This window comes from Coloeus monedula (genome assembly GCF_965178545.1).
Source record: "Coloeus monedula genome assembly, chromosome: 1".
NCBI classification, from domain to species: domain Eukaryota; kingdom Metazoa; phylum Chordata; class Aves; order Passeriformes; family Corvidae; genus Coloeus; species Coloeus monedula.
In genome coordinates this window covers 140,735,071-140,759,830 of record NC_138781.1, presented here as the reverse complement: position 1 = coordinate 140,759,830, position 24,760 = coordinate 140,735,071, and the positions used below count along the sequence as shown (strand labels likewise).

General features: G+C 38.9%; 1 protein-coding gene across 3 annotated transcripts in view; it reads right to left on the bottom strand.

Moving 5' to 3' along the window:
- OXR1 (oxidation resistance 1) overlaps positions 1-24,760 on the bottom strand; it is a 275,058-nt gene that overhangs the window by 112,010 nt on the left and 138,288 nt on the right. The window lies entirely within an intron of this gene.

The following is a 24,760-nucleotide window of genomic DNA, read 5'->3' as shown; positions in this document are numbered from 1 at the left end:
TGCCTTAGCATTTGTGGGTCTGCATGTAGCTGCTACTCCCACTGAGGTGAGCCTGACTGGTCTAGAGCCTTTCTCTAGATGGGTATGCATTTGTTTATTTCCAGTCCCCAGGAATCTTCTGATCTGCATGACCTTTCAAAGAGACAGAGAGGCCTTACAACTGGCCAACTCGTCAACACCTTCAGATGCATCATGGATTCCTGTAAACTCTGGTACAATCTGCATATTTAATTAAGGAAGTGTCTTTATAATTTTGACCTTACAGATAGGACTTTTAAAGCATGACATTGTGTATTTACACAAACAAATCCCAAACATTTATGTTCTTATTTGGTTAAGGATTCCAAAAAATGTAAGGAATATATATAACCCTGTTTTAACAGTAAGTTATGTAGCTTCATTTTATCTCAGGCATTCTTTCCTCCTGGAGTATAAGGTCTACTCTCTTTCCTATTCATCTCTTCCACCTTTTTTTCTTTGCTCCTCCTGTCATTAGTTTTGTTTATGACCCTCTCAAAAATTGGGGATTTTTTCCATACTCCTTATGACACCTCAGCCCCACCTACTAATATTACAAGCTATACCCCTAAGCTCAGGAAGGCTAAGATAAGCTTTCATTACACTGTAGAAATGAAGATATGGTTGTAATTAACCTTTTGTAATCATGTAGAAAACAAGCTAAGAACAGAAAAGGTAACACATAACACTTCCATCCTTAAATAAGTAATAAGCAACTCTCCTTATTAAGGAATAGCATTCAATTCTAAACAATTTTTTTGTGGAAATAGATGTCACAATATTAGTGTTGCATTCACCTAGTCCTGGCACGTGGGACATCCAGGCAATGGTAGTACAATTATTCTTAATCCATGAGTTTACATAAATGGGAAGCCCTCAATGTTGCTGCAATAATTTTTACTCCATGTACTTCAACTATATAAACGGGAAACCCTTTATTTTATGTATAAAATACTTCAAAGAAGCAATGCAGAATCTCTCAATGAATTCCACTCCTGTGGACACCAATTCATCTGAAGCATGACAACATGGCTTGACTTCAAAGCATCCTGGTACCAGGGAGAGGACAGAGCCTGAATGAGTGACACTTACATTGTAGGGGAAGTCCCGGATTACAGTCAAAAGGAGCCACAAACTCAGTATTGCTCAGGAATCAGTTCAGCTCTCTCCCGAGCCCAGGGGTGACAGGGATGCAGGGTCACACAGATTAACTGAAAAGATACTGAACCCGCTGGTCTGGATGGACCGTGTGGACATGAAGATATCTTAACAAGAGTTGGTGTCGATGACTGCCATCAATCAAGGCTTCGAGCTCTAGACAACATGAGATCTTGTCTCTAGGCAATGGCAGTTCATAAACTGAGTGGGTGTGCTAACAGCCCTCATTCAGGCTGCGGGAAAGCCGCAGCTGAACACTTCAGTGGACTGAGATAACGAGACAATAGAAGCTACTGCCCAGGGCAATCCTGCACAAGATAAAACCTAAGTAAGGTGATACTTTTAATATCCCCATCTATCTTATTTGGAAAAAAAAAAAAAAAATCTTTAATTCGTTCTCCATTTATCCAGGGAGAATAGAAGTCAGCATATCCATTAGCTTCTACTGTATCTGAAATTGCCTGAAAAAAATTTACAGACGAGCCAGCACAGCTCATTAACTCAAGGGCAATGCTGCTTTTGTTGCTTCCAGGATCTGTGGATAACCTGACCACTTGAGTTACCCGGGGCAACCATCCTGCACAACCAAGGCAGCTCACAAGCACACTACGTACTGAGTAACATGGGCATACAAATGGCTCTGCAGTGTTAAATCCAATGGGATTTTCTTTGCTCTACTAGGCCTCCCAGATTCACTGTTTTGCACCAATTTTCTCAGCATGCATGGCTTCGTCAGCCCTCTCTCAGCTAGGTCAGAGACAGCCGAGTGCATCTCTCTTCAAGCTAATATAGTCTTCCAGAAACGGGAGCACTGAAAAGTAAAGAGATGCAAAAAAGCTCGGAGAGAGCCAGGCTGTCCTTGACAGATCCGGGTGCAACCTAAGCAGCTCCATTCAGTGCAGCTCTCATGCCTTTGCATCATAGGTCACATGCAGATCTTCCCTTATCCAATTGTCACAGGTCTCTCTTCCCCCTCCCAGTCCCCGGGAGATAAAAGCAGGCAGTTGGAGACAAATTCTCAAACAGCCGCTTTCCCAGAGAGACCAAACCGGCTGCATGGATTTTTTGGGGGTCAGGTTATTTTTTTTTCCTTGTTCTTTCAGAGCCTGTTACTTTTGCCAATTTCCTAAAGAAAATCCTACACTTACTTTAACATGTAGTACTAAAATACTCACCAGTCCTCTGAAAGCTCAAAATCAACCTAGTCTATGAATGCAAGAGAAGACGTATCAATGAACAACAAAAAAACCCACACAGCAACCTAACACAAAAAAAAAGAACTCAAATGAATTCATGTTTTTTCCTGATTTTCTCTAATATGTTTTTCCTCTGTCAAAAATTAACACCCCCAACTTCTAGTTCTACATAGTGAAACTATGATATTCTAAACTCATATAATTATCACCAGTAACTAAAGTTATATTTTTAAATACTACTATTTTAAATGCTACTAAATACTACTGTTGTATACAGATACTAAAATACAAAAGATAATGACAAGTTACTTACTATATTTCTAGAAGCCTAAGGCACAGGTTAATTTAAAATACACTGTAGTATGACTTCTTCCTCAGAATTATTATACAGTTAACATCTCATATAAAATTGAATGATTAACATGGTAAAACAAACTTACTTAGCAAAAGAAAAGTTCTGTCACAACATTGTATTTTAGGCACAACACTGTATCTATAAACTCTCCCGAAAACATACTGGAACTGCCAAATCTGTGCTTGACACACAATTCATACAGCCCTGCTAAGAAACGAGTGAAACCAGGCAGTGCTAAGGATGTAGGCGTGCAAATGCCATCTGAAGACATCTTTGTGGAAAAGTGCCATTTTGGTTGTGTAACTGGAGGCCCAGAACTCTCATCAAGGAACAATTATATTCTCTGCTACTCTGGCAATGATCTGATTAATTCAATCTAGTTGATAGATGTCCTTAGCAATTTTTGTTAGCAAATTGACTCCACTGTATTTGCAGGCATGACTTTAATGCTATTTGGGGGCTGTGCCATGTCAAATAGTAGGATTTGTGCCTGATCTATGTCTGAGAAAGTTATCCACATCATATGTCAAGAAGTAAGCCTGCTGAGCACATTGTGCCCTTTAAAATGCTATTCCAGGAAGAATCAGTCACCACGCAAGTTGTTTCCACAGTTCACTACGGCAATTGCCTGTCCTACATGAACTCCATAGGCTAAAAGGAATGATCTCATTTGGAACACAAAACTAAAAGAGAAAAGTAGGACTAAAATATCCATCAAGGAGTCACTCACAAAAAAAAAAAACCAAACCAAAAAAACCCAACAAATCAAACCGACCAACCAACCAAAAACATCCCCCACCAAACAAAACCCTGAGATATTTGTGTGCTACTTTTAAAGGTTAAAAATGTTTTCAGACAGCATGACAAAGTTGTGTGCACTATCACAGGAACTTAGAATCTTTGTGGTTTCTGCAAAGACATACCTAACTAACATTTTCTTATATTTTAAATCATCCTTGTATTATTCATCTCTTTTTGTATGCTTAGAAATTGCAGATCCCTCCTCGCCTCATTTCTACTCAATTTGTATCATAAATTTCCAGTCTGTTCCATCTGCAGATCTTGTAGCCATTTAAATATATATCTGAACCCTGAAGGCCCAGCTGTGTGCCCTGAGGGCAGAATAAAGCCACAGCAAAATACGGTGGGTGCTGAGAAGACACTTTGTCGAGGGGACATGCACATGCCCCATCCTTTGGGAGTGACTGCTCTAAGGGCTTTGAGGCGGAGCTTGCTCCCTCTGCTCTATGGGTGACAGCAGCGTGCTCTGTACAAGCCTGGATGGGTCTTGTTCCAGGTTCATCCAAGCAGGATGGTTCTGGGTCAAAAAAGCAACCTTTCCTCTCATATAACCAGTGTGAAGGTGGAAACAGTTTGTCCCTGAATCCCTACGGACATTCTAAACGATGCACGTCTTCTAAATTAACGTACCATACAGTCATAAACCCATAGCTACTTTGATTTAACTATGCAATAACCGAATATTTAGGAAAAGGAAATAAAAAGGCACAAAGGTTTTCAAGGTACTTATATGGCACAAGTTCGGGCTGGCATCATTGTGCCTGATACCCCTCCAAGGTACAAGCACAGGTTAGGCAACCTTCAGATTGAGCTGTAGGTTTGCTGGCATGAGTAAACAAAATGCTTCCTTGTGCCACACACAGCTGGTTTTGTACCTGTTCTCCATGACTTGCGATGGAATATAAAGGCAATGATGGTATATTAGACTGGAGCACTGCAGACTGAGACCCTGCTTTATTAACATGACAGACAGACCACACTGCTGCAGCCTGAGCACATTCTCAGTGCCCTCCTACCAATTAAGTTAAACGCTGCTCTGGAGAGTCCACTTCACGGGTGAGAGACTAAAGTTTACTTTATGTTTCTCCACCTTTCAGTCTCGGTGCCATGGCTGCTACTATAGCAGCCCATTACTAATAATTGGTATAGTCTTTTATGACACACTTGAACAGTAGAAACCATTCCCATATCACCAGTTCATTTCAGAGGCACGGATCCTACCCAGAACCACCAGCCCAAATTAGTTCTGGGCTAGTGACCGGAGTGGAAAAGCTTGATAGCCTCCTGTTAATTCAATGAGTTCTTACTAGCATAATTGCAGAATATTAGCTTAAATAAGTGTAACATTACTTTTCCTATCACTTTAAATATACATATATGTTTTTTTTTAATTTTATTTAAAAATGTAACATTCAGTGTTCAGTTGGGAAGCTGCTTATATTCTCTACAGAATCACTGAAAAGCATTTGATCTCTCAAGAAGAAGTACTTCAGTAAATTCAAAATATCATAACACTGAGTTATTATTACACAAAAAAAAAAAAGAAAAAAAAAGAAAAATTACATAGGTCCTGCAGTTTTAATATTTAGAAAGAAAAGAGTTTTTCTCAAGATCATGCATGGTTATAATATATGAAATTGTAAGGTAGTTGCTGTTTGTCTTTTCATAAAGAAGGACAGATTTGGAACATTTTCCATATATATTCCTATGGCTGCACCAATAAGATCATGTCATATAAAACATAAACTGATGTATCAAACATAAAACGCTAACAGCAAATTCTTTAAACACTCTTCCTTGAAGTAGAAAAACATTAGATAAATAATAAACAAACTGTAGGAAATCATTAATATCTACAATTTCAGGACATCAAAAACATCAGTTAAAGCTTGTCTAATGGCTCATAGACCAACTAAAGATCTTATTCAGCTTGCTACAAAAAAAAAAAAAAAGAGCTGTGTTTTCCACTTGCCTCACAGGCAGGCAGGTTTTGTAAATTCATCTCCTACAGCAAAGCTTTGTGCAGAGAGACAAAGGCTGATGTGGGAGCACAAGAGACACAGTTCTGTACAAGATACATTTACACCTTAACGTCTATGCTGGATCCACTTGGCTCAGTTTATCACTTTGTACACAAACCCAGGTATCTACAGGCAGGACTACAGGTGTCTTCAGACCAGCCTCCTGAGCTGGTTCCTGCTCCCACAGAGCCAGCTCAAGTCCACCCTGAGCACAGTCGCCCTTTCCTCTGTGCTGTTTATCTCCATGCCTTCCTCAGCAGCCTCTCAGACTAGAAATCTGAGAGACAGAAGAAGGGACTGTGAAGGTCTCTGGTCCTGTTTATAATGCACCAAGTACTAGAGGTTCACTAATGGGGCTGCCAGCTGTCAGAGTAATTAAGAGTTTGACCACTTTGTATTACTCGTAAACTGCTAAATGAGACACTGATGTGGGAGCACAAGAAACACAGCTCTGTACATGTGTTCATTATAGATACTGTCACTGCTTAATAATCTTGTAATTACCTTGAATCAGTCAAAATTTTTAACTCAAAAAATAAATAATGTGCTTTAACAATGTTGGCATGTCCTCACTATCAAATTTTAGTAAGTATCCAACATTTGAAAAACTTGACATGATGAGGGAAGTGGTTAATTTGTTATGTGCTCATTAGTAAAATATTTGTAGGTAAGTTTTTGTTCTCAATCAAAATCTTCTAAGGTTTGAGAACAGAACAGAGGGAAGTATTTCTGATTTTTTGAATGAGCCACTTTTTCACATTTATATCTCTTGTCTAGATAAATATGAACACAAACTGTTATCACTGCTGTGAAGATCACATCATTTATTTACACAATACACACAGAGCTCATGTCTCACAAGTTGTGCTTTCATACTGACAGTCTAAAGCAGTAGCTGTAACAGAAGAACAACACTTATATCTTGAAAAAAGTATTTTGCTGCCACATTAATGTCACAGCAGAAGTTAAAAACTCTTAGATTTGATTACACATAGGCACAGGACAGATGTGTACAGAGGGTTTGGGGTGGACGGTTGTGAAACCGCAACAGCTGTGCAACTGTGTGCAAGACAGACCTGGAGCAAAGAGGTTTATTTCCTTCGCTGCTGCTGATTACTTTATGCACCAACCAGAACATAATTTCCACTCCCTTTTGTGCCTCAAGAAGTTTTACTTCAGTGATCAGATCCTTATTCACAAAGTTATTAGAAATTCCCACATGGTGCTCTCACTGCATGTTTTTGTTTGAAAAGAGGTCAATGGTCTCCAAGAAGGCCACATTTTAGTTCTGCTAACAACACAAACAGCTCCTTTCCTAGTTAGCTTCAACCCTGCAAAGTAGTTTGGCTGGATTCTTTCCAGAGTGTTGTTCAGCTGTTTCAAAGAAAAAACAACACACAAAGTAAACAATTACTAAAAAGCACCTGTTTATTAAATATCATCATAATTTGTTGGGTAGAAAAACAGATGTGGACCATTTGGGCACCACAGTGGTAAATAGCTGGAGAAAGCCGAATTAAACATTTCCAATTAAGTTAGCAAATTATTCAAGTTGCAAAAGGAATTCCAGTTCTTGGACTGAAGCTGTGAACTCAGTGGGGCTAATTTACAGTTCTACTTTTGGTGTAGGTCTGTTGTGACAAGAACAGAACAACCAACCAACTTTTCTCCCACAGACCCCTCTGCTTGGGCAGTGCAGTATGCACACACACGTCCTGCCGGGAAGGTAAGAAGCTGCCAGACTGTTACTGCTGCAACATAATTCCATACTTGCATTTGAATCACAGTAATTCCTAACACACCACCTTTATGCAGGTGAAGCCAATTTCTCCCTTACTCCCTACAGCCTCCTGAATAGCACTGTGCAGAAATGATGGGCCAGATTCTGCTTAAAGCTTTGATGAAGCAAACTCAGAGTAAACTTAGTAGGATATTTTAGTCCTACTAATGAACACTGACAGCTTGTGCAGATTTATACCTTCATCTAGGACTCACTTCTGAACATAGTAGAGAAGATTACATTTATATTGTACATAAAAATTTACACATTTTTGCCTCTGTCCCCAAGTTTTGTGAAGCTTGTTGTTTTTAAATTACCTGAATTCATAAATTCTATAGGGCTAAATGGAAGGCATTTGATTTAATTTGATAATCAGATTTGTAGGCATTGATGCTTTGAAGTGGTTAACTGGGTAACAGCTAATTTCCCTGTGGGATGAGCAATGCACCAACCTCTCCTCCCCCTGAATGACAGCAGCATATAAATATCTGCTGCATTTGAAAACTTAAATCACTAGCCATTAAGAAACACTAATAACTTCACTGGCTTCATACATAATTTATTATGAAGAGACTAATGTGGTTTGTATCAGAGCATGTCTGCAACCCCTGGATCTGTTGAGGTTTCTTCCAACTCCAATGACTTTTGCTAGGATTTCCAGTGAGTGCAAACTATCGTCCGCCTGCACTACCCTTTACCAGGAAATTTTACTTGTCCAGTTAGGACAGCCTGCCCTCACATATTTGTAGAGTTGTTCACAGGCAGTAACCAGAAATATGAGCTGGGATCAGGAACAAGGAATGTTATACGATGGCAAAGCAAATAATCTGCCTTGCAAAGAAACTAATTTACCTGCTGGTACTATCAGCATACAAAAACAAAGGGGATCAGCATTCATACAACAGAGGAGAGCTACCCATTTAATTTAGCCCATGGTTACAGTGACTGAATTTGAATTCCATGGGAGTAGTTCAGTTCACCTGAATGGGAATTGTATATATTTCAATACAAAATTTAGAGCATTAATGAACTGGAAGAAAGACTCTTGATTTCTTAAGAAATTAATTCATTTCTTTGATTTCAACAGCCTTTTTGGTGGGGTTCTGCTGAGAAAGGTGGTGGCAAGTTGCTCGATCCTGCCTGCGTCAGTGAAACAAAACCCAAGATGAAACATAACAAGATGAACAGAAATATCTGAACTGAATAGTTTGAGCTGAACCTGCTCCTGTAGTATTGATGGCAGCAGGATTACAACTGTTTATGGGATTACAGGCTAAACAGACCATTCTCTTTAAAAGTCACTTAGATACAACAAGAAAAAAGTACATTTAAACCCTCTACCCACCAGCAAATATTACAGCTGTCTACAAAGTATCCTTCTATCAAGTTTTGTTTACTGAGAGAAGTAGTAAGTTTTATAATATCTTTGTCTTTTATACAATCCCGCTTCTTCAAGTGAAGAAGGATTCACTCCAAAATCACAGAAAATATCAGAATGGCATGTAAGGTAAGGGCTCTCATAAACTTCAAGACATGTAGCACAAATTAGAGTGTTTATAGAAGCTTACAGAAAGAAACCCTAACTCTGCATTAATTGTAATGTTTGCTGCGAATTGAAAAAGAAAGACAGAAAGAAAGAAAAAGAAAAAGAAAGAAAGAAAGAAAAAGAAAGAAAGAAAAAGAAAAAGAAAGAAAGAAAAAGAAAGAAAGAAAGAAAGAAAAAGAAAAAGAAAGAAAGAAAAAGAAAAAGAAAGAAAGAAAGAAAAAAGAAAGAAAGGAAGAAAGGAAGAAAGGAAGAAAGGAAGAAAGAAAGGAAGAAAGAAAGAAAGGAAGAAAGGAAGAAAGAAAGAAAGAAAGAAAGAAAGAAAGAAAGAAAGAAAGAAAGAAAGAAAGAAAGAACAAAAAGAAAGAAAGAATGAAAGAACAAATAGAGAGATGCAAAGATCATCCTCCCTCCCTCACCGGAACAAGAAATGTAACTTCCAAGAGTGGGAAGACTTGTTCTCTGTTTCTGATATATCCTTACACCCCAGGAAACAACAAGCTCTGGTAGAGGAAACACAAGTATTAAACTGAAAGCCTTGGTTCCCCCACCATACATTAACTTAGCAACTTACAGCATTTCCCTGAGTGGGATATGCTTTGGGGGCAGCTTGCTTCAAGCAATGAAATCCAATTATACTTTAACTGAAGACCCTGTTTTTTATTAACAAACATGAATACAGCTAAAGAATAAATTATTTAAAATCCTTAATCATTCTGTATTACTTTGATCAGTGCTTCCTGAATATACTGCAAGGGACTCTGTTTATTCAATTTTCTCTTGCTATGATGGTAGACTGCATGACAACAGGTTTATTGTGCTAATTCATCTACAGTGTTAACAAACAACTGACACTAGTTGGCTGCAAGACTGCTCAGAGTTGCAAATACCTTATTTTATTAATATGTATTTCCCCACTAGGATGGAATCACATTCCTAGATACTTTTCTACATAAATAGCTCCAGCAGGATCATCACAGATGTCATACATAAATCAAATTTGCCTTCAAATAGCTTTAATTGATGCTGAACTGTTCAATGTCTTTGTGGACAGCATGAAGAGTGGGATTGAGTGCACCCTCAGCAAGTCTGCTGGTGACACCAGGCTGTGTGGTGTGGTCAGCACACTGGAGAGAAGTGATGCCATCCAGAGGGACCTGGACAGGCTTGAGAGGTGAGGCTGTGCAAACCTCATGAGTTCAACAAAGTGAAGTGCAAGGTCCTACACCAGGGTCATGGCAATCCCAATTCCAGGCACACCCACAGACTGGGCAGAGAAGTGACTGAGAGCAGCCCTGTGGAGAAAGATGTGGGGGTGATGGTTGATGGAAACCTCCACGTGAGGCGGCAGTGTGGCCTCACAGCCCAGAAAGCCAACAAAATCATGAGCTGCATCAAAAGAAGCATGGCAGCAGGTCAAAGGAGGTGATTCTGCCCCCCTACTCTCCTTTTGTGACACCCCACCTGGAGTGCTCCCAACACAAGAAGGACATGGAACAGTCAGATTAAGTCCAGAGGAGGGCCTTGAATGTTGGGGTCCCTCCCCTGCCATGTGGCCCTGGCAGAGGGGCCCTGAGGGCACAGACACGGGGTTTCCCTGCCCCTGCTCAGCCTCGTTCCCATGGGTTGGTTTGTGTTCCCTGCGCGGGCAGAAGGACCCTCGGTCCGGTGACTGGAACAGTTCCTGGGCAGAGCCCCGGCCATGCGGCTGGAGAAATAAACATCTCTGAAACATCTAGCAAGAATCCATCCATATATATTTCCTTTCCACGGGACTCCTGGTTTGATATATGCATGTTGCAGGATCCCCACTGCAACACTTGAAGATGACAGGCTGAGAATGCTGGGGCTGTTTACCCTGGAAAAGAGAAGGTTGTGTGGAGACCTCACAGCATCTTCCAGTATCTGAAGGGGGCCTACAGGGGAGCTGGAGAGAGACTCTTCAACAGGAACTGTAGTGATAGGACAAGGAGGAACAGACACAAATTGAAAGAGGGGAAGTTTAGATATTAGGAAAAAAATATTTTCTTGTGAGGGTGGTGAGGTACTGGAACAGGTTGCCCAGGGAGGCTGTGGATGCCTCATCCCTGGCAATGTCAGGGTTGGATAAGGTCTTGAGCAACCTTAGTAGTGGGAGGTGAGGGTTGAGACTGGATGATCTTTAAGGTCCCTTTCACCCTGAACATTCTATCATCCCATGAATCACCTAGATTCACACTGGCATTGTAACAATTAAAACAATTATCCCACATGCCTTGGGGTGGCACAAAAATAACATTAGACTGATATTTGTTAGAACATTGTCCTGATTCTTCTCTCATCTGTGCTATATTAGAAGTAGACAAGTTCAAAGAGATGGATCCTTCTGCCATAACCAAAACGTGCCTCCCCAATACCCACAAAAATTGCAAAGAACCCCAAAAGCAATCTGTTCCTCTCCTCCTACTCCCTCCCCCACCAAAAAAAAAAAAAAAAAAAAAGCAATAAAAGCCTCCTGACATAGACACTATGTTTATGATGGAACTTATAACAGAAACATGTTAGTTAATGTCTGAAGTTTTACAAACACTAGCCTTGGGAGGAAAACGATGCTTTACAACAGAGCTGATCTGCAAATAATTGTTGAACCAAATTCCTGTAGCAGCAAACCCTACATTTTATGCTATCACCTGGTGGCACTGTTATACAGCCTGCTACATCTCTGTTTTCAGCACTCGACTCTGGGAGTGCACATGGTGCTGCATTTACCCTGGGGCTACACAGGACCTCCCAGGAAGCTTTGGGATGAAGGGAGCCAATTGATCTAGACACTGGGTTTTGTTTTGGACTTAAAAATACAGCTGCCCTCTCAAAGCAGGCATTTGTTGGCTTGGCATTTGGGAAGAACACACATCTAAACTACATCTCAAGGCTGGTGGTGGTATAAATAAATAATAGCAATTTGCACGTAAGTTTCATATTTCTGATACTTCTACCATAAGCAACGCACAAGCAAGAGAACTGAAGACCTGGAAAGTTTCACTGGGACAAATACCAGAAGAAAGCAGTTGCATTACTGCAGATGGTTTTAAGAGAACTTGTTTCACTGAACAGATAAATATGAAGATCATGTAATACAACCCCCAGAAAGTAAGAATAACTGCAAGTACTTACAATCTGTCCAGTCTGTAGAAATAATATTGTTAACTGCTTCCTTTAACAAAGATAGAATAATCTATACATTGTGCTAAAAAAGCCCAAATGAAACCCACCAAACCTGCATCTCCTATCTTCCAGAATACATAGATAGTATACTAATTTACAGGCAGCTGATGAACATTCAAAACTGAAACACCAGTTATGCTAATAAGCAACAGATACCTCTTCAATGTATGAGATTTGATACCACTATACATAATTTTGCATTCATACATATTATGTGTATTGGTTAGAAAAACATGATCCCACTGAAGTCTCTGACAACTAAAAATCAAATTATATTTAGCTTTTTCCCCTCTATTTTCGCATCTTATTCACACGTAAGTCATCCTGACAGTAGGAAAGGGACAAGTATAAGTCTACAAGGCAGTGGGTACCTAAAACATGCTAAATGTTCCCACCTTTTCCCCCTTACAAAACTATAACTGAAGCAAAGTACTTATCAGTAGATTAGAAATGAAATTTCTCTATTTTTCCTAGTAAGGTACATTACCTAGAGATTCTCTCCCTGTTTTTTAAAATTAAAAATAAAATCTTAATCCCAAATGTGATTGATAGGAATGTTGTCAGCAAACAAGAATCTGAGAAGGCTGATTTTATTAACAGAACATTGGATTATGGTATGACACAGTGCTTTTCTGATGTTCTGTATCACTACTTGTGCTTTTCTCAAGTGAATACTTTTGATAGCTCCACTCCTCTTCATTGCCTGGGCTCCACTCTCATTTATTTGCAGACTTATCCTTGTGCTGCTCTGGTGTTCCACTGACACTCTATTCTTCACATCTGAGGTGTTGCCACTCCTTGTCTCCAATGCCTTTACCCAGATCAGGCACCTCTTTCTTTACCCAAGCAGAGTTTAATAACCCATGAGTTACAGATCCCTCAGACATATTTATTTCGACCACATGAAGTCATCTTTCAGCCTTTCCTTGCTAAGTAATATAGACTGAAGTTGTAATAAGGAATTTTTGTTCCCTCTAAATGTAAGACAGTTTCACTATTCATGTTTAAAAATAAAATTAAATATCCTTTTTTCAAGTTGTCTCTAACTGTCATTTAGCACACTCCCCCCCTTGAAAAATACAAAAATTAAATCATTCAAAAGAACGTGCAGCATCTTGTTCTTAGCAGAGTAGAGAAAAACATTTATTGCTCTGAAGAAGGAATTGGCAAACTATCCATGAGAAAATGAAGTTATGACTGTCTGTCAGGCATAACTGTCTCTGATAGATGAAATAAGAAAGTCAATTTGATGGTGTATTTGGTAGTAAAACAGTGAAGGAGATGGGGCTTTTAAACCATCAAATGCAGGAACCTCATTCAATGAATACTGAGACACTGAGTTGAACCCAATCCACCTAAAGCTGGATTAAGGGGGCTTATTGGAGAAAGTGTTTTCTGGCAGGTTATTTACAATCACATACAACAATGGCATGGTATTCCTAAGACTACACTATTCCACCTTGACGTGTTCTCATTTAAACAGGCAATCCTTCAGAACCACCTTGTCAGGGAAAAATAAACTCTCCTTTCTTGGAAGAGCCTGCTGTAGAGTTCACGGTGAGACCTTTGCTTCTCAAATTATCTATCTTTACTGTCATACTTTTCACTTGTGATGAGTTATAATCCCATCAGTAACACTAGCAGAGAAATGTGATACTTAAAGAAGGCCAAATTGTTTGGCTTGGTTTGTTTTCCAGCAAATATTGAATAAGAAATAAGTTTTATATTTTACGTTTGGGATATTATCTTCTTCTATCTGACAGGTCTGAAATGTATGCATTTTATATTGATTAAAAAAATCACAAGAAATAAGTGCAGATTTAGATCAGTATCAGAAAACATGAGAAAGCTGCTCTACTCTAACTAAAAATATCAAAATCAACTCAACTGTGCGTTAAGTAGTTGCAATCCCACAGGGATTTATCTTTTTCTATTGGAGCTGAGTTTGGGCCAAACCACTAGATAAATTTTTGTTGGCTGTGAGTCAGCAGTAGTGTCATTCAACATTTTCTCAGGGTTCACACTGGTGATGGTATCTCTCCAAGATCCCAGCAGATTTCAGTACCTAACTGATGCTAACGTTAGCAGCTGTGTTGAGAAGTCTTGACCTGTGACCAATCAGTGTCTCATGTTTTATTAAAATGAGAGTTTCTTGTTTTTAAACAGAACTTGTCATTAGGTTTGTAGACTGAATTTAAGCAAATTTCTCAAACCATTATTTTATTTCCTAGTACATTTATGTTTTAAAAAATGACTATAAGGAGGAGCTATTTTCTCTGAGATTTATTCAGAGCAAGAACATCAGAAACTTGGCAAACTATCAAAGAGCCAACCTCAGCACTGTTTTACATACAAGTGAAAAGGGAAAAATATAATTCAAACCGTAGATAGATGATAAAAGCACCTAATTCCATACCCAAGTGGTCACACCGGTTCCTAAACAAATGAATGGCAAAAGTCCCAGAGAAGCTGCAAGTCAACAACTCTTAGAGCAGACCATGCTTGCCACATTTCCTCTGGCAGAGGAAAGAGACTGTCATTCTAAAAATTAAAAGAATAAAAGAATCTCTCAAGCATATTAATTAATGAGATTCATTGGAAACATAGCAGGCTGCTGCTACTATTTAGTTTTCATGAACATATATGGCCAATTAGTATTTAAATTTATAAAAAGAATTTTTTGTACATGATGAATATTTTATGCTTGTAAAGTCTTTGCATACTGCTATGTGCATGCTAATGTTCTGTAATTGTGGAATGCTCAACAGTACAGTAACTCCATGATAAAATCCAACTGTTTTTCCTGATTCAAGATTAAAATCAGGGTTTAGTGACAACACTCAGTTCCCATCATGTTTTTGAGGGAAAAAAAGTGTAACAACAAGCAGGTTTGTTAAAATCCAAAAGGGCCTTCATGGGAAGCTGTCCTGGAGATGATCCTAACTCAGAATCTCTGTCTCCTGAAAATTGCATCTCACTCTTCTTTATCTAGCAATGTATTGATCTAACAATATTTATCTAGCAATATCTAGCAAAATAATATAATAAATAATCGGAAAACACGAATGCAGGAAAGGGTAAAATTTTGTTTAAAAAAAGAAATAAAATGACAGCTTGCTTGAAGCCCAATGCATGCTGCGAGATATTTGGTAGCCCCTCATGTTAAGGACCCAGAAATATTAAGCAGTGGGTAAGGTCTATTCTGGCACAGTATAAATGGCTTGAATTAGCTCATTGCCACACTCGCAGGAGAACAAGCTCCTTGCAGAGGAGGGAGACGGTCCCACCCCATCAGCACCGGCCACCTGGTGGTGGAGACCCAGGCAGGTCGCGCTTCTCAGGATCAGCGTGACTGCACAGCTGGATTTGGTCACTCTGTCACTTTGTTCCAGACTGACTTCTCTTTCAGTGTAGTTATTCCACAATAAATAACATCAGATTTTGATCTTAAGATTTCATGTTCACATATATGCTGTATGGAAGGAAACTCACTGGCTTCATTCACCATCTCAGCGTTAGCTTCTAAGGGTCAGGAAGTCACTTTCCAAACTGAGGTTACCTGCAGTATTTGTGGTTTGAGCCTTTCCATAATACCTTTTTCCACCCCCACGCCCCTCATCTCTGCAGGGTTTTATATGGATTTAAAGAAAGTTTAAGGGAACAAGTAAAAAAACATATGAAGACATTTGATACCATCAGTAAAGTTGAGTTTCTTATTATGCCCCAAAATCATGGCTTTCATGAAATATATACATAGACAACTGAAACAATCCCTAAAAAAGAAATATCACACTCCCCTTGGGCCAAGAGATCTTCCATGATATTTTAAGAAATTTTAAACATTCTTTTTTTTTTTTTTCCCAAGAGTGGAGAATCAGAAAAATTCAGCTACCTTAAACTTTTTTTTAACTAAAAAACCCCTAAATTTTTGTAATCAATTTTAGTGGGGTTCTTTTTAGCTGTATAGAATTATCAAGCTGTCTGAAAACATTACACTTTATTTCAGAATTAATAAAATATGAATAATCACAACAGGCGCTTTGGTGTGCAAACATTCCCCTTACTTATAGAAGGAGTTGTTGGGTTTTAAAAACCTCTAAAGATAGAGGCTGCACAACCTCTTTGTACCATCCTCATGCACTGGGGAAAAAAAAGTTTTTCCTTATTTCAAGTCTAAACCTCTTATGTTTCAATCTGGGCCAGCTGTCTGCCGTCGTTCTGCCTTGCACCACTGCAAAGAGCAGATACCAGATATCTATCTGATATCATTGGCAGCCTCCTTGAAGATAGCAACAGGCTGCTGTAAGGTGCCCCACAACGTGTCCCTTCTCCAGCTCCCTCAGTCTTTTCTCACAGGGCCCCTGATGATCTTGGTGACTGCTGCCTTTTGACATTTTTCCAGCCATGAAGTAGTCCAACCACCTAGGCCATAGTGCCCCAACATGGATACAGGGGTGCTCTGGAAGACAATGACCATTAGAAGTGAAACTGAACAGCCTGTGGAACAGCCCTGGAAAATCCTTCTTGCCCTTTTTGAAAAGGCATCTAGCATTTCCCTTTTCCAAGATGTCATGGGCCTCCCATGATCTTCATGACCTCTCAATGAGAGCCTCACAGTGACATCAGCAGCTCCTTCAGCATCCTTACTATGTATTCCACTGGTTCCCATGAACTCCTATGGATCAGGATTTTTCTCAAAATCACTGACTTAGCCCTTTCCCACTTCCAGTAATAATTGTTCTCCCAGAACTCAGTCTCCAGATGCAAGAGACTCAGTCTTATCTGCCTCTGCTATCACTAAACACTCAGCTATTTCAGCACTGAATCAATATTTTCCTTCTTTGTTCTTGCACTGTTAGGAGGAAGACTTTGCTATTTCCCAGGACTCAAAAGACTGGTGCTCAAAGCACTATGTTAGAAATCATGTCCTTTGTTTTCAGTCATTTTTCTCTTCTACAGAAGACCTCCAGTGAGAGAGAGACTGAGGGTGATGCAACCTCTATCAGCTGAGAGCTTATGGGTCAGATCAGTTTTTTTTTTTCCTTCCCCAACAGATTCAAATTTTAGTATCCCAAGAGCACACACGATTAGCTGATCTTGCAAGCTGAGTAGCTTGCCTATAGAACTATAAAAGATTTCATCTTTATCCTGATATAAAGCAAGAAAATTAGAAAATCCTGAAATATTTCTTGCCCAAAATGACTCAGCAGATGATATGATAGCACTCTATATGTTTAAAACCAAAACCAGATGCTAAGAAAAGGGAAATACTGAGATGAAAGGACATTAATGAGCATCACTTTTCTGGTGGATGCTGTCACTACAGCTCAGGACTCATTTATATTCAAAGGATATGCAGAGTATCTGTAAAGGACAAAAGAAGGATACAACATTAAAAACTGGCTTGTAATGGCTCCAAGTTTGAAATACTAAAAAAGAGAAAAACAAAGACATGAATACATGCTTGCTTGCTCATCCAGAGTAGCTATGTGATCTGAATCACTAATAAAAATCTTCAGAAAGGTTGAATGAGTAAGAATTTTGCCTAGTTACTGTTGCTATGAGAGACACTTTCCTTATTATCCACACATTCCACAAATTACTTCCCTTTCCTTATCACTCACAAACAGGTAATGAGGTGCTAGGAAAATGGCCTCCTTCTCTAAAAGTTTCTGAGATCATACTTGGAAGAAGGCAGTCAGAATGATGCTTCTCAAAAAGTACTGAGTGTTCAATAAAGAAATTTTAAGTGCTGTGAATGGGACAGAGTTAGACTCTGCAAATGTGTCCGAACAGCATCTGGATCCTCTGAGACAGCGTTGGCAGCTTCATCTCCCATCTGCCCTTCTCTAAAAGGGAGAAGATGCAGTTAAAATTTACAGCACCTACCGTGCCAAACTCCACCACTTATCTCACAACTAATATACATAGGTATGTTATGTGCTTTGCCAGTACCAGCAACAAATAAGCAAAGTAATTTGGGAGTTACTACAAAAAAAGAACCACATTCAATTCTGCAGAAGAGTAGAAGCAAATATGCTCAATGGCCGAATGATAAGAACATTGTGATAAGAAAGTGAAGTATCCTTTGCAGGAAAACCTCTCTACAGTAAATACACCAAATATCAGATAATGTCTTCTAAAAAAAAAAGATCTTTCTAGAGCATCCCAAATAAAATCTTGCAGAGCAGGAAGGGATTTGCACACTGAAAACAAGAGGATCCCAAGCCACAATGTCTGTCATTCAAACAAGTTCTATGCTTATTTTGGAGGAGAATGTAAAAGGCAACCCCCTAACTCTGTTTTTAAACAGTGACTATAGAGGGTAGTTCCATGAGGTAAATTCCATAAAACTCTCAGCTTGATTGTAAATAAGTTTATATTTTCAGGTGGATCAATGGTGTCATTTTCCAGTTTTGAGTCCAACAGCAGATTCATTCTAATGTGACTAGCTCTCTCACATCAGCTCTCCAAAAAAACAATAGCTCCATCAGGGTGAGAGATCTCTGACATATGAAATCACCACTTGAACTGATGTTAGTGCCACACAATAACTGTATTGGCAGATTCTGTGACACCATATAAGGTTAGTAATAAATGTGTATGAATTCACATTTAAACAGACAGCTCTGATATATTGTAAAGTATTATTTTTATGGAATCAAACTGGAATGTATGCAAACAGAAGGAAAACTGATCTACTGCATATCTAAACAATATGATATTTATTTATGCTTCCAAATCATTGTAATAATCATGGCTTAAACAGACTCACTGAAAAGCATATAGCACAAAGGTTAGGTATGATTACATCTACTAAACAGTAGCTGATCACTTTTCATTTAGTTCTCCCTTTCATAACAGGAATAATGGATTTATTAATCACTTGAAAAAAACCCTGTGTGTTAGGTTTCCCCATAAAATCATCTCTATTTTACTCTCACTTTATAAACACTCTTTTATACTGCTTTGTGCTTAGTAATAATTCTTGTGAACAGTTATTACTTATATTTCTATGCATTTAATTCTTTGGAATATCCATCTTCTTTGTACAACAATACATTTAGAAGTACTAAATTATTAGTAGTGACTTAGGGGTGCTGATTGACAAGGAGCTCAGCGTACCCCAGCAATGTGCGCTCGCAGCCCAGAAAGCCAAATGTATCCTGGGCTTCATCACAAGCAGCGTGGCCAGAAGGTCAAAAGAGGTGATTCTGTCACTCCACTCTGTGAGACCCCTCCTCGAGTACTGCTTCCAGCTCTGGGACCTGCTGGAGTGAGTCCAGAGGAGAGACACCAAAATGATCACAGAGCTGGAGCACCTCTCCTATGGAGACAGGCTGGGAGAGCTGTTCAGCCTGGAGAAGACAAGACTCCAGGGAAATCTTATAGCAACGTCTCAGTACCTGAAGGGAGCCTACAAGAAAGATGGAGAGGTACTTTTGGCGAGGGCATGTAGTGATAAGACAAGGCTTTCAACTAAAAGAGGCTTGGTTTAGATACTAGAAAGAATTCTTTACTGTGAGGGTGGTGAGGCATTGGCACAGATTACCCAGAGAAGGTGTGGATGCCCCACCCCTGGAAGTATTTAGGGCCAGGCTGGATGGGGTTTTTAGAAACCTGGTCTACTGTAAGGTGTCTCTGCCTGTCACAAGGGGCTTGGAATGAACTTTAAGATCCCTTTCAACCCAAACTTTTCTGTGATTCTATGACTAAACTAATCCCAGCTAAATTTAAAGTGACTACCCACTGAAACTCTGTCTCTTACAAACAAGATTAGGAACCCACATGAAAATCAGTCTTTTCCCAGTTATCACTTTGGCATTAGCTACTAGACAATTGTTTTGAAAAATTAGTCAATTAATATGTATTTATTCAGACTTGCTTATCCCAAAAACTTAATTTCTCTTCCACACTGATTTTGTATTAGTTAATTCAGAGTACTAATATGGCAAGGTCAAGCTAGCAGAAAATATTTTCTCTGTTAAGAATTCTACTGACTTCATTTGAAAGAGAGTATGAAGGAGGAAACAGATTGTTTCTTTTTTTCCTTTTTTTTTTTTACAAGTGGAACATGAAATAATTTTTTTTAAAAATGAACCACTGTAGGGAAGGGAACTTTGACAGTTAGTATTTCCCAAGTGTCCTCATGCTGCATATTACATACACATATACATACTCATGCATTCTGTCTAAACTACTAAGTGTGTGTAGTTGTAGCACCAACACCTTCCACTGATGACAGAGGTTGTACCAACAAAAGATGTCTCCTCAGGCAGTTGAAAGTTGTCTTCTAAATGAAATGAGCTAGAGCCTTAACAGCAATATTTGCATTAAGGCTTTTATTAGAAGATACAATAAAAAAAATAAAAATACTGCATTCCTCATCTCCCCACCAACACTGTACTATAACATTTTCTAGTATGAACTACTGTCCTTTTTCATCATTTCTTTTGCCTGATCAGGAAAATATTTTTATGCAACCATTTTATTTTTAAATCATGTATTTACTCTATACCAGTGCTGCAGTTTTATTTCAATGGCAAATGGAACAAAAGAAGGCCTTTTACACCTACAAGGCCAGGGTTATTAGGCAGACAGTCCACTGGGTATATCCTCTTAGAGGTATCTAAGCACTATACACCAGGCTTTCACAGCTGAGTATAGACCTCAAATGCATGTCTCCATAGCATAACATTAACTACTTCATTCACCTCGATAAATTGCTAAAAGTGTATCCTGAGGCATCACACCACGAAGTACAGTCCTACAACCCTTCAGCTGTGATGCAGCTAAGAACAGCCATGGCTGCTGTAGTTGAACAGGGCATTAAGCTGATACAGCCTGACTGCTTTGAATTCAGGTTACCCACATCACTCTCCATTGTATAATATTCCAGCCCCCTTTTCAGAGTGCTGAAGACCCAGGCACCTTCTTTTCTCTTTTGAGGGAGTTGCTCAACAAGAAGCACTTCAGAAATAAGTGGCCTGAATTTTTAATGCCTGAAGCATCTAAAAAGTCTAATTTTAGGTTTCTATTTTTAAGTGTCTTGGGTGCTGTTTCTAGAGTTCTCCAAAAACTTCATCTAACCCACCATGCAGACTGTTTTTCCTACACTCATCTTATTAATCTAGAGGTTCCCACTCAATTTCTTCACACCAGTTCAGCACTGGAGGTGCTGGAGCCTTCCTGCCTGCTGAGCCTGCCATATGGAAGACCTATTTCTCCCCCTCACTGACTCTCCATTTTTTATTTCATTTCAACCAAGCACACAACTTGTTCCCCATTGCCTATTCCTATCAGTTCTTCTCTTTCTTACCTACTTTTCCCCCCAGTTTTAAAAAGTGCAACTAGACTCACTAAGTTTGGAAAGCACCTGAAGTGTAGTCTGTGGCAAAGATGAAATGCAAAATAAGTAACTTGTTTATAGCTGTCTAAAGTAGGAGCAGTGCTGATGAAATTTTTAAATCTCTTGGATTTACCAGATATTCCTTCCTCATGACACAGTCACTTTTGGAAGGTCTGGGTAAATCTGTGTACACATAAGGTAGCACAAAAAAATTTTAAAATATTCTGATGCTAGAGAGCCTTTAGGAACACAATCTCCTAGACAATTGCTTGTGTCTTCTCACATTAGCTGCAAGCATACACAAGCTGCTACACTTTCTTCTGCAAAGCATATGTGTGCAAAGTAAGTGCTCACATCTCTGGACCTGCAAAGCAGAGTGTGATTTATATAAAGATCTCTGAAGTGTTTCCTGCATAGCCAAATCGAAAAACCACATATTTTTAAAATAAATTTGATTTTTTAAAAATATTTTCCATTAATTGATGAAGTAAAACTGGTTACACTTTCTTTATACATAATGGTAAGTTGAATGGCTATTTAATAAAATGGGGAGATATTAACAAATCCAGCTAGGCCTTCAAGCTGAATTTTAATTTAACGGGCAATGTGATGCTGAGAGCTCCATTTTAAAACACAAACTGTATATATGCACAAGTCTAAATATAGATGTGATACTTTTTTACATATTTGAAATCAGTTGTCATATCTGTACCTATATTTACATATCATGACAATTACTTAAAATAAATTCTTAAGGAACAAGAGAGTAACACGAAATACATTTGGCACTTGTTGGCTCAAGCTCAGTTAATCACTGCCATAAACACTGTCATTTGCCAATTTGTTCTGAGGTTAATGTAACAGAATACTAATTTTAAAATAAAAGAAAGTAATCAGTTGAGAGCATTAATTTTCTAACATATTGAACACAGGTTGCTTTTAGTAGAACAACATGAAAACAAGGGAAAACCAAGGTAAACCTCTGTATAATTGTATTAAGTCAGCAACAGATCTAATGTGCTTGTTTATGCTATATAACAGCCAATCATACACAAAACATCACAGGAATCTGGTCTTTCTTTTAGAGTATGGGTCTGTTGCAAGTGTGTCAGTACATTCATCCTCAGAAAGTAACAAATTATTTGATTAGACTTTAACTACTAGAAATTATTTTTGAGACAAGTCACAGAAAATTCTTTTTAAGTCAAGAGGGTGATATAGGTCATAAATTAACATATGCACTAAGAAGATAATTATCCTTCTCTCAGGTTATCAAAGCCATAGACTCAATATTGGAACAAGTCAGTACAGTAAACATGTTCATCTGGTATCAGTACTGTGCTGTCCAAGATTAAACCATTCATTTTCACAACCATCAGGAACGTGTGCCACCAAACATTTGAGAAGATACAGGGAAACTCTTGTCTCTTCAATTTGCCTGTCAGCAAAAGTCACACAAGGCAGTATGCAGTGATACTGGCTCTAGCAACTTAGTCTTTGTGGTTTAGACAAGTCACATAGACAAGGCTGAATGTATAAGAACAGAAAACCAACACATCTCCCATACTGGGTCAGTCCAGACAGCTCTGGACTTGCTCAGTACTCTGTACAGGGATAATGGAAGACAATATTTGAAAAAAACCTGCAAGTTTGGCCACTTTCTGTGGTCTGTTCCCCTCACACTTCCCTAGGGTCTGCAACTGTTGTTCACTAACGTCAGTATCTGTTTATGGGCAAGTTGCCCATGAATGCTGTTGTCTGTGGACACACTGTCTGTGTTCCAGCACAATAAGCAGAGAGGCAGTGGAGTATCCACCCCTGGAGACTGTCAAAACTCAGCAAGACAAAGCCTTGGCTGTTCTATCTGGTGTTGGCTGAGGTCCTGCTTCAAACAGGACACCAGACTATACAACCTTCAGAGGCCTTTTCCAGTCAACAAGTGTGTCAAATGAAGTGCTGCACAATATCCCAACGAATTATTCAAATGTATGGAAAACATTCAGTTATTCCAGCACACAGGTTACATCCCGAGGAACTAGTGCTCAGACCTTGTGATCACTCAAAGCACATATAGATTTGGGTTCACATTATAAGGATTGTGTAAAGATTCCCAAAAAGAAACTGCAGTGAGTCAAATTTGACAAGTAGATAAACACAAACCTTAATCTGTATTTCCATATGCAGGCTGTGTTTTGGGTGCTCACAGAAAAATACTCAACTACGGTCAGTTGGCCAATAATATGTTTTAATACTGAATTAGATTAAGAATTCACTTTGATGATGTGATGGAATTCTATTTTCATTATTAGTCTTAGGAAACCCACCCCCATGCCAAATCCTGCTTCATGTATAAAGTAATCTTGGCTTATCTTTGATATTCCTGTAAGATCATTTGGAGAAAAGAGGAGAAAAAAACAGCAGAGCAAAATTTTTGGGCATCAAAAAATGCAAACACATACAATCATTCACCACTTAAAATACAGACTTCATTATTAAAATGGGTCGATTGCTAATGAAGTTTTCTTCTTTAAAAGCAACATAGCTTACAATGACAATCAGTTTCAAGGGATTAGACGTAACACAATGAAAGATGTCTAAGGAAACACATTTTTCTTTACCTTTTAGACAAGTTAAAGACATGCAAATAGTTCCCTTGGAGCAGAAGAAACGATCACAATACTGCAATAATTCAACAGGTCACAAACTATTGCCAAGCAATAGGAAAAGAGGCAATTGTAAGAAACTGATGCACAGGAAGTTCCACCTGACCATGAGGAAGAGCTTCTTTACTGTGCAGGTGACTGTGCACTGGAACAGGCTGCCCAGAGAGGTTGTGGAGTCTCCCTCACTGGAGATAGTCAAGAACTATCTGGATACAATCCTGTGCCATGTGCTCTGCAATGAGCCTGCTTGAGCAGGGAGCTCAGACCAGATGACCCACTATGGTCCCTTCCAACCTGGCTAAAAGGAGTCAGGCACAATCTCAAAACTATTTATGGGGAAGCAAACTGCAAAGCATGTTCCAGGGTGCTTAAGATGGTTTGATAAGACTCATGGAGATGCTAACATCCCAGATGAAGATTCAGGAAACCAAAATATTCAGAGAAAGATATCAATAAGCCCCCCTAAATAATTCTTCCCACCCAGTATGCCTCCTCCCTCTCCAAACTGGAAATACTTTCTAACCAGGAGCCTTCTAAACAATCTCTGCCAAAATTCCAATGCAATCAACTGTAAGAATTACATTATTCCTAAAGCATTCCTTTCAAAATTGCTTTTATGCTTTCTTCAATAATTCTTTTTATGGAATAAAAAAAAGGGAGTGGGAAAGAATC